Raw genomic sequence first — 10,277 nt, 5'->3', positions numbered from 1 at the left:
GGGCGTTGTCGGCGGGCACCAGGTCGTTGAGCGACCTGGCGATCGCCTCCGCTACGGCAGCTTCCTCCGCGCGCTTCGCCTCCTCCTCGGCGAGCTGACCGGCGGCAGCCTTTACTGCGCGCGGAAGACAATGCGTGCGCTGAAGACGACGACATTAACTCGCCGCGTGGCCGGCGAATGCAGACCGGCGGCAGGCTTTTACAGCGCGCGGAAGACGATGCGATGAGGACGACGATCGGTTTCTCTCGCCGACAAGTTGGGGCCACCAGACGCGCGGGAAGTTTCCTCGGTGTTTCCCGCGCTTTCTTTTCGTCCGGACTCCCCGAGCGCTCCCCGGGGGCCGAGGATGGCGTGGGATCGCCGGATGAATTTAGGCCCAAATCCGGACGAAAACGAGGAACCGGGGGCACGACTGGGCCGAATTACGCTGTCCGGATGGAAAAAAACGTCGTTCGGGGGGCTCGTCGGGAAGACTTATACACGTAGAGGCCCACAACTTTGCTGTTGTTGGAATCTTGCTTACGAAAGTTGGAGTGGAGTCCGTAGTGGAGACCTTCATCTTAATCCAGGAAGGAGAGTATTAGCATCGGATTCCGACATGAAGTGCGTTCCGCGCGTGCAATCATGCGCCCAAGTGGAGCGGACACAGTGTACGCGCGCGTCCATGTCATACGTACTGGCACAAGTCAGGACGTAATCGTAATGCATGCGTACGTCGGGTTGGGAATATTTTATATATACTTCCTCCGTTCGATGAAACATTTTAGAAATTTATTAAAATTTAAGTATATGTACTGTAGTTTATTTCTGTAAGCATCTTCCAAAGTATCTTGCATTGTACATGCCGAAAGCGGCCGCCGGTGCTCAATCATATTTGCATTTTGCAACTTGCAAGCAGCACGGATGCGTGGAGACTGGAGAGACCGGGCGAACCTATTTTAAGAGATCGATCTCCATCACCTGGTTTCACAGGGACCGAGCCACGATTTTGACCTCTGCTCACATCACCTTCAAGACTCAATTAAGAGAGCACCGAAAGGTTAGTGATATTAAAGAACATTACTTGCATGGGCAGTCCGCACGGACCATGAGTCTCAAAGCGCCGGCACTGATTGTGGCTACTATCCAGGCACGCACTGATCGACGGAGACATGCACCAGCACCTCTCGATCGATCAGCTAGCGAGAGCGCGGCTGGATGTCAATAAGGTTGCCAAATTGGTAACCACGGACGTTGCCGCCATGTTCTAATTGCGCACGCGTCGATCGGGTCAGGGGAAAACGTTTCGTCGCCCCGACGAACGCGGTGGCGATTCCCAGGACCCCGACGATCCCGACCACGGAGATCGAGTGAAAGAGTTTGAGAGTGATCCCGAGAGAGTGACTGAAGAGAGGATCATCCCGAAGCTTCTGCCCGCCATCTCGAGACTTCCCCAGACCAAATCCCCTCAATCCCACCACGATCCCCAGAGCCATTTTCTCCCCATCGAAGGAAGGAGAAGATTGAAAGAAATTGTCCTCAAATCCCAAAATCCACAGAAAAGCCTTGACTACTTCAGATCGAAAGTCTTCGATTTCCAATCCCGGAGCATAAAGTTGGAGCAATTTCTCGTTCCACCCACGAAGATCCACGCGCACCGGCTGTCCCCCCATCCCCAGATCGATGGAAACTCCCAGCATCACATCCACATCCCTGACCCTGAGCCAGTCGTGGCGGCCGAGTCCCTCATGGCGCCATCCACTTTGGATACCGGTTCAGATCGCGGCGATTCAATCCCGGCGGCCGCGGCTAAGGGCGCGCGGGAGCCAACGATCACACAAGAGCAGGTACCACTCGATGATGGATTGAGAAGCCCGAGACAAGACCCATCTGGTAAGGACCCTATCCCTCTGCAAAAGAAATCGTCCTTTGCTCAGTTCGACGGTGACCGGAAGATCGTCAGGATCATAGCAATGTATCCTGTTGGGCGCCATATACGCACCCAATTCATTCGTTTCTTTGAAGGGGGCAATCACAGGATCAAATCCCCCATAGGAAAGGCAACAAAAAGCAACTCAGACCACAAATGCGTCCATCACCAAAAGGAAAAAAGAGCCATACGCACAACCTCTATACCGTTGATATATTCAGGTGGAAACAAAGACCAACAAAAGGAAGCAAGCAGACTGGATGGCCAGGCAACAAATAACAGCGTGCTCAACACTGCGGCCGTGCTGGCCCGTGGAAAGCTTACTGAATATTCAAATGCTCGCTTGCATGTGCGAGTTTCTCCGATCAAGAGTGAGCCTGTTACTCCTACGATGGATGCAGGATATAGTAATGCAAGAGAGGAAAATAATCTGGAGAACGAAGAAAATGTGCAGCGCAACATAGATGGAGTCCGCGCACTTCAGTGGCAGAAAACTAAGAAGGCTTCTATGGATGGTCATGACGTGCTATCAGCCGGTGAAGCGGCTGACAGAACAGGGGGGTCGGCTGCACCAATTCTGGTTCAGGGATCGGGTGCCCTTCTGAATGGGAAAGGCGAACACAAGCTGCAGAATAAACGGAAGAGTAGACACACTGTATCGGATACAGAATCACAACATTTGGGCAAGCGGTTCCTTGGGCTCAGTGGCTCCCCTAACTCTGCTTGGAAGCTGGGGTCTTCTCAGTCGACGGAAAAGACTACACAAGACATGAAGGGAGCCAGTGATGTGGCGGCACAAGATGAGGTAGTGGAGGGCTGGATCGTTATCACACCTGCTGCAGAGGTTCTGCAGATGGAAGGGACGGTTGAAAACCTACTAGTGAATGATGGTAAGAATGCAGCTACTAGTGACATTGTGCCAACTAAGAAGATCATGAAGGCTAAGGAGAACATGTCGAACAAACATCAATGGATCCGTCGGTTCTTGGTCAAGGAAAGAAGGCTAGTGGCCCAGCTCTCCCATTCCATGGATCGGTATGCGCAGGCAGCACCGGACGGCCCTAATGGTGCTCCTCTGATGTGGGTGCCGGCTACAGAGTACTACCTGTTCGCAGGCAGTAGTCTTCTCAAGGACCTGAAGGAGAGATCAGAGCGCACGACATCAGTTTTACTGAAGAAAAAAAATAAGCATGCGAGGAAGAGTTTGTGCCAGGCAGACGAGGTAAATCACACTAAAAACCAGAGTGCCAGCACATGCAGTGGCGATGGGAGCAGGAGGAAGAGCTTTATGTTAATAGATGTTGCTAACGAGGTAGGGAAGGTTGATGAGAACGAGTTTGTAATGGAGGCAACCAGCCATGGGGCCGCTGGTACCCTGACAGGCGTGAAGGAGCGCGCCTGTCAGGAGCCATGACGATCATGGGATGGAACTGTCACGGGCTTGGCCCTCCCGCGACAGTTCAAGAGCTCGAAAGGCTAGTCCGTGCTCACAGACCAAAGATGCTCTTCCTTACAGAGACAAGACAGAAGAAAGATTACGTGGAAGGGCTTCGCTGGAGGTTAGGCCTAAAGCATGTCCTTACCTTTAATGAGAAGGGAAAAGGGGGCGGTTTAGCTCTCTTTTGGGATGATAGCATTGATGTAGAGTTGTTCAAAATAAACAACCGCCTTATTGATGTAACTGTTAAAAATCACCCTGTTGGAAATATTTGGAGATGCACCTTCGTTTATGGAGAACCTCGTACACATGAACGTTATAACATGTGGAATATGCTTAAACGTATAAAACCCCTTTTGCCTGGCCCTTGGTTTATGTGTGGTGATTTCAACGAATGCATGTGGCAACAAGAGCATTTCTCCGCAAGACGAAGAAACGAACGACAAATGAGGGATTTTAGAGAAGTGTTGTCCTTCTGCGATCTCCATGATTTGGGTTTTAAAGGAAGGCCTTGGACTTTTGATAATAAGCAATATGGACAAAAAAATGTGAGAGTAAGATTGGATAGAGCGGTGGCTGATGATAATTGGATAAAAATGTTTCCTAACTGTCAGGTAAAGCATTTAACTTCTTCCCGGTCCGATCATTGTCCTCTTTTAATTGAGTTAGAATCTTCTGGTGCTGTGAGACCTTCTCCTCCTATACGCAGGTACGACGCCTTCTGGGAGAGAGAAGCTGAGTTAGGAGAAGTGATTAAAGATGCTTGGGGCATGCACAAGCAGCCAGGAGACCTGGGAGACGTTGCAAGTAATTTAATGGGAGTCATGGACTCTTTGCATGATTGGAGTAGGAAGGCTATTGGTTCGGTTCCCAAACAAATAGAAAAGAAAAGAAAGCTGCTGGAGTCTTTGTCTATGCGATCAGATGAGAGAAGTAAAGTTCAGGCCAGAAGAACAAGTGCAGAACTTGATGAGCTACTTGAGAAGGAGGAACTACGGTGGCGACAGCGCTCTCGCATTTCTTGGCTCCGTGCAGGGGACAGAAATACACAGTTTTTCCACAGGAAAGCGACATGGAGGCAGAAAAAGAACAAAATTGAACAGCTTGAGAAAGAAAATGGAGTGGTGACAACAGACGTAGCTGAGATGGAGGAAACGACAACTGATTTTTTCCAGAATCTGTACAGAGCAGATGCTTCAGCTCAGCCGGATATCATAACCCAAACGTGGCAGCAGAAGATTGATGAGCATGCTAATGCAACGCTTTGTGCGGAATACACAGAAGAAGAAATTAGTTTTGCATTATTTCAAATTGGACCTCAAAAGGCCCCCGGACCAGACGGATTCCCGGCATGCTTTTATCAGCGGAATTGGGGGACACTGAAAGATGATATCATTAGAGCAGTAAAAAAGTTCTTTGACTCCGGAATCATGCCTGATGGAGTCAATGATACAACTATTGTTTTGATTCCAAAAATAAAGAATCCGACTTCCCTAAAGGATTACAGGCCAATCAGCTTATGCAACGTCATCTACAAGGTTGTTTCCAAATGCTTGGTCAACCGCCTCCGGCCGTTGCTTCATGACATCATCTCCCCTACACAAAGTGCGTTTATCCCAGATCGCATGATAACTGATAATGCAATTATTGCTTTTGAATGTATCCATGCTTTACAAAATGGGTCGAAGTCGGCTGGCCAATTTTGTGCATACAAGGTGGATCTTATGAAAGCATATGATAGAGTGGATTGGAGATTCCTTGAGGTGGCTATGAGAAGACTTGGGTTTTGTGAGAAATGGATATGTTGGATCATGACATGTGTCAAGACAGTTAGATTCTCTGTGAGGTTTAATGGAAAACTGTTAAAAAGCTTTAAACCATCAAGGGGGCTGCGACAAGGGGACCCCCTCTCCCCATATCTGTTCCTGTTGGTTGGCGAGGGTTTATCGACCTTAATTCAGAACCAGGTAAATACAGGGGATTTGGAGGAGTTAAAGATTTGCAGAAGGTGTCCAGGAATCACCCATCTTTTATTTGCGGACGACAGTCTGTTATTCTTCAAAGGTACTGCTGAACAAGCTGGTAAAATAAATGATATTCTCCGAGCTTATGAGAAAAGCACCGGACAACAGTTGAGTCCAGCAAAGTGTTGTTTAATGCTGGGGCAAGGTTGCACACAGGAGGATGGGGATGCGGTTGCATCTATCCTCGGGGTGGAATCCAAAAGTTTTGATGAAAAATACTTAGGCTTGCCAGTTCCAGAAGGGAGGATGAAAGATGATAAATTTCAACCAACTAAAGAAAAATTATCAAAGAAATGTTCAGATTGGACTGAAAAATATACGTCAGGGGCTGCAAAGGAGGTTTTGGTGAAGTCTGTGGCACAAGCTATTCTAACATATGCAATGAGTGTGTTTAAGTTTTCTGCCGGTTTATGTGACGAACTCTCCCAGATCATAAGGAATTTCTGGTGGGGAGATGACGATGATTATAAAAAAGTTCACTGGTTGGCTTGGGATAAAATGACAAAACCCAAGGTGAAGGGGGGACTTGGCTTTAGAGATTTGAGGTTGTTTAACCAAGCTTTACTTGCTAGGCAGGCTTGGAGACTAATCGAATACCCGGACAGCCTTTGTGCACGCTTGTTAAAAGCTAAGTATTATCCATCAGGGGAGTTAATTGATACTGCCTTTATCAAAAATACTTCTCCTTCTTGGCAAGGGGTCATGCATGGGCTTGATTTGCTAAAAAGAGGAGTTATTTGGCGGATTAACTCCGGTTCTAAGGTTCAAATTTGGAGAGATAACTGGCTACCAAGGGGAAATTTAAAGGTAATTGGTAAATCTTCTAACTCAAGAATTAGATGGGTGTCTGACCTGATTGACCCCTCTACTAAATTGTGGAAGGAAGACCTCGTTCGCAAACTATTTCATGAAGCGGATGCTGATTATATACTGCGGATCAAATTACCTAGCTTCACAGGTAATGACTATTTAGCATGGCATCATGAGAGAAATGGAATTTTCTCGGTAAAGAGTGCTTATAAACTTGCTTCGGACATACAATCAGGAGCTTCTGTTACTGGTACCAGTACTAATGATCCTGGAAAGCGAGATATGTGGAATCTTGTTTGGAAAGCAAAGGTGCCTCCAAAGGTCAAGGTGTTTGGCTGGAAATTAGCAACTAACTCGTTGGGTGTACAAGATCATAGATGCAAAAGGAAAATGGATATTGTCCCTACTTGTAACATTTGTGGAGTGGAACCTGAAACGGCGCATCATGCCATGATTGAGTGCACCAAGGCAAAAGCTCTACGACAGAGGATGAGAAATGACTGGGATCTCCCTGCTGAAAATATGTTTAGGTACACTGGAGCAGACTGGGTACTAGTCCTACTTAATCAGTTGGATGATAGCACCCGGGCAAAATTACTTCTCATATGGTGGAGGGCATGGCACATGAGAAATAATGCTTTATTTGGTGACGGCAAATGTGGCATAGAGCAATCCTCCTTCTTCTTGCAATCGTATCTTAATTCCTTCCAGGATACTCGAGAGGTGGAGATCCTTACTAATCCAAAAGGTAAGCACTCTGTGATAAATCTTGTTCCAGGAATGAATCTAAGAAGAAAAGAACCTGAAGCTAGTTGGTCCAGACCAGATGTTGGTAAGGCCAAATTAAATTTCGATGCGAGTTTTCTGATCGAAAATCATTCAGGCTCATGGGGAGCTGTTCTAAGGAATGATGCTGGTCATGTTTTGATGTCAGCATGGGGACCCATTAACCAATGTTCTAGTGCTGAGGTTGCAGAAGCAGTAGCAGGTCTGCATGCTGTCAAGATTATCCTCACGACATATGTAGGGCCCCTCCATATAGAAAATGACTGTGCCGCCCTAATTTCGGAACTCAATGGCATAGGTGGTTCAAGATCTGCTATTCGGGACACAACGAAGGACATAAGAAACATTCTCAGTGCGCTGCCAGATGTAACTATATCTAAGATCAATAGATCAGCAAACAAAGTGGCACATGAGTTGGCTAAATTAGGAAGTTCTGGGGTGTGTGTGAGTTTTATGATTGGTTCAGCTCCCCCCTCCGTGGAGGATCTGGTCAATCAAGAATGTAATGAATCTGTTTTCTCCTGATTAATATAAGTAAAGTTCAAAAAAAAAAAAAGTGCTGGATTCCACCGCGCAAGCAGCAGCGAAAAATATTGCCTCTCCATCGCTCTCAAAGGTTAAGTGCGAAATGTGCTCGAGTAGTGGTCACCACCCACGGATATATTTCATCACGAGAAAAAGGGATAACATGTGTTGATACTTGACAGGCATACACTACTACACTAACTTATTTATCAGATACCCGCAAAATCAAAGAAGCCTTAGGTATGTTGTACTTCTTTCAGCACTAAATACTGTTGAGTATATAAACAAATTAGCATATGATCTAATTCGAACAAGTAACTAACATAGCATGATCGTAGAAATAGTAATAAAATAATAATAAAGACTAACATGATAGATGCACATATAGCATCGAAACAAGATAAATCTATTCCATCTACTCCAAAACACCATAACTAGAAATTCTAGCAAGATATGCCAGAGAGAGGAGAGTCACCTGCGGTGCAGCAGCAGTGCCGAAATCATCGTCGGTGTTGTCTCCCATGTTGAGGTTGCCGAAGAGGTCGTCGACGTTCGGGAAGTAGTCGTCGTTGGGGAACTCATCGTCCTACTGTCCGTCTATCGGTGCAAGCCGAAAGATGGGATGAGGAAGACGATGGCGGCAGTGCAAGGATGCAGATGCATATGTGCCTCGTACAGGCTAAGGTTCGCATCAACGTTTATACAGTGCGGTTTAGGAAGGTCGTGGGGCGCAACCCATGTCCGAACCGGCACAGTCACGATCCAGAAAATCTGAAACGAAACATATGTGACTGACATGATTAGTTTCTCATTGATCCATGCTTAAAATAACTTTCTAACTATATAAATTTTATGGCACAAAATTTAATTTATGTTTTTGGTGCTCAAATAAATGGTTAATTTTTTCTTAAACCATGTGCATACTGAAGCGAAGGGAACTAACCAGCCTGCACTAAGACTAGCCATAATGGGATTATCACAAATAGTATTACATTTTGGCCAAATTCTGATGCAGCATAATAATTAATGAGAGATAAGTGAAAGTGGTATCATAGGTACATACCGTATGATAGCGCGTAAAATGTAAAGTAAATGGCAAATACATCATGTACATACATTTATATCGAGAATCTACAAAATATTAAATACAGTAGAATTATGATACTACATCATGGTACTATGTATTGTATGTGTGGTATTATAAAGTAATAACATATGCACGACCGTGTATAATACTTCCTATTATGACCCCACGGTCCATTTTTTCATGCACAATGTGCGAATCCAGCAATCCCTATTGCAATTATAAGGACATGGTGTTTCTGCACCCAAGAACATATGCACCTTTTATTTACAATGCATTTTAAATATATTAAAAATATTAAATAAGTACAAAAAAATATCTCGTGTATATCTTGACATGTTACATGCTTGTAAAGTTATTTCAACAAAAAATCAACGGGTCTGTTTGGTTCCCAGCCACACTTTGCCAAGCCTAACTTTGGCAAGTGTGGCAGCCACAAAAGTGTGGCTAGGATTTTGAAAGCCACAAAGTGTGGCAAAAGTTGGCAAAAAATTCCCTCTATGACAAGTGGGTCATATGAATAGTGAAGTGTGGCAGCTCTAAAGTGTGGCAAGAACCAAACACATGCCAAATTGCCAAACTTTGGCTTGGCAAAATGTGGCTGAGAACCAAACAGGCCCAACATGTTTTGTGTCCTATGTAAAAAAAATGCTAATAAAATAATCAATTTATTGAAACTCAAAGTGTGGACCGGGAGATTGCTCACGCTTTTCATAGACCTGGACCCTGGTGACGTGGCCTGTTGGGATAGACGGCGTGGCATCCACTATGTGCTAAAAGTGTCTGTCAGTTCGTGGGCCCTAGATGACGCGGAGCGCCAGGGAATAATCCAGCGGGGCCCGTTGTATCATAAACCAATGAAACATAGTTCGTTAAGGGAAGATTTCCATACAAGTATTATTCCACTCAGCGAACACTACAGGTCAACTTAAGAGAGTGACACGCTACCATATTATTCGGAACAAAATAATAGTTCAGTGCAATGTGCAATGTCCCCTGAGGCTGGCTCGTCACCGGCTCACCGCTCGTCAGCCGCACGCACTGAGCCTGAGCGTGTTCATCTCATATCATACCCACGCACCACTATCATGCATGCCCTTATCGTACCTGAACCAATATGCTTTACATATCCTAGAATTATGCAGTGGCACCTAGGCTGAACGAAACCCAATTTACTATGCAGGTCAAAAATTGCATTTTCGGATATTTAAAAGTTTTAATTTTTTTGCATATAGAGAATACACGTACTTATGAGGGTGCCAAATTACGTACAAAAAATTAAAAATATATAGCATGCAGAAAAATGATAAGTTTACAATGAAGATATCCCACATATTTTCAAAAGGTCTCTAACTTAGTACGCCGACACCATGTAACTTAACAAAACTTGTAAGTATAATCAAATTCAGAACTATTCCAATCAGTTTCACCAGTACGCATATTCCGAATATTCGAGTTATTCATGTTCCACCACACGTGGCCATAATCCTACGGCTGGAGCAATCGCCGACTCTACAACCTATTGAGCAGCGTGCCAAATTTCCAAACATTTGTATACATTTTTCGATAAAATAGATCTAAAACACTCATTGAGATACATGTGTCCTCTATTTTTTTGTTTGAGAAACACATTACGCACATACGCTATCTCGAGGTGGCTTCACATCCAATTGGCAAGGGAGATGGTTGGCGAGCGGCGGC

The sequence above is a fragment of the Lolium perenne genome, chromosome 2 (assembly GCF_019359855.2).
Source record: "Lolium perenne isolate Kyuss_39 chromosome 2, Kyuss_2.0, whole genome shotgun sequence".
Classification (NCBI taxonomy): domain Eukaryota; kingdom Viridiplantae; phylum Streptophyta; class Magnoliopsida; order Poales; family Poaceae; genus Lolium; species Lolium perenne.
Note: the sequence above shows the minus strand (reverse complement) of the source record.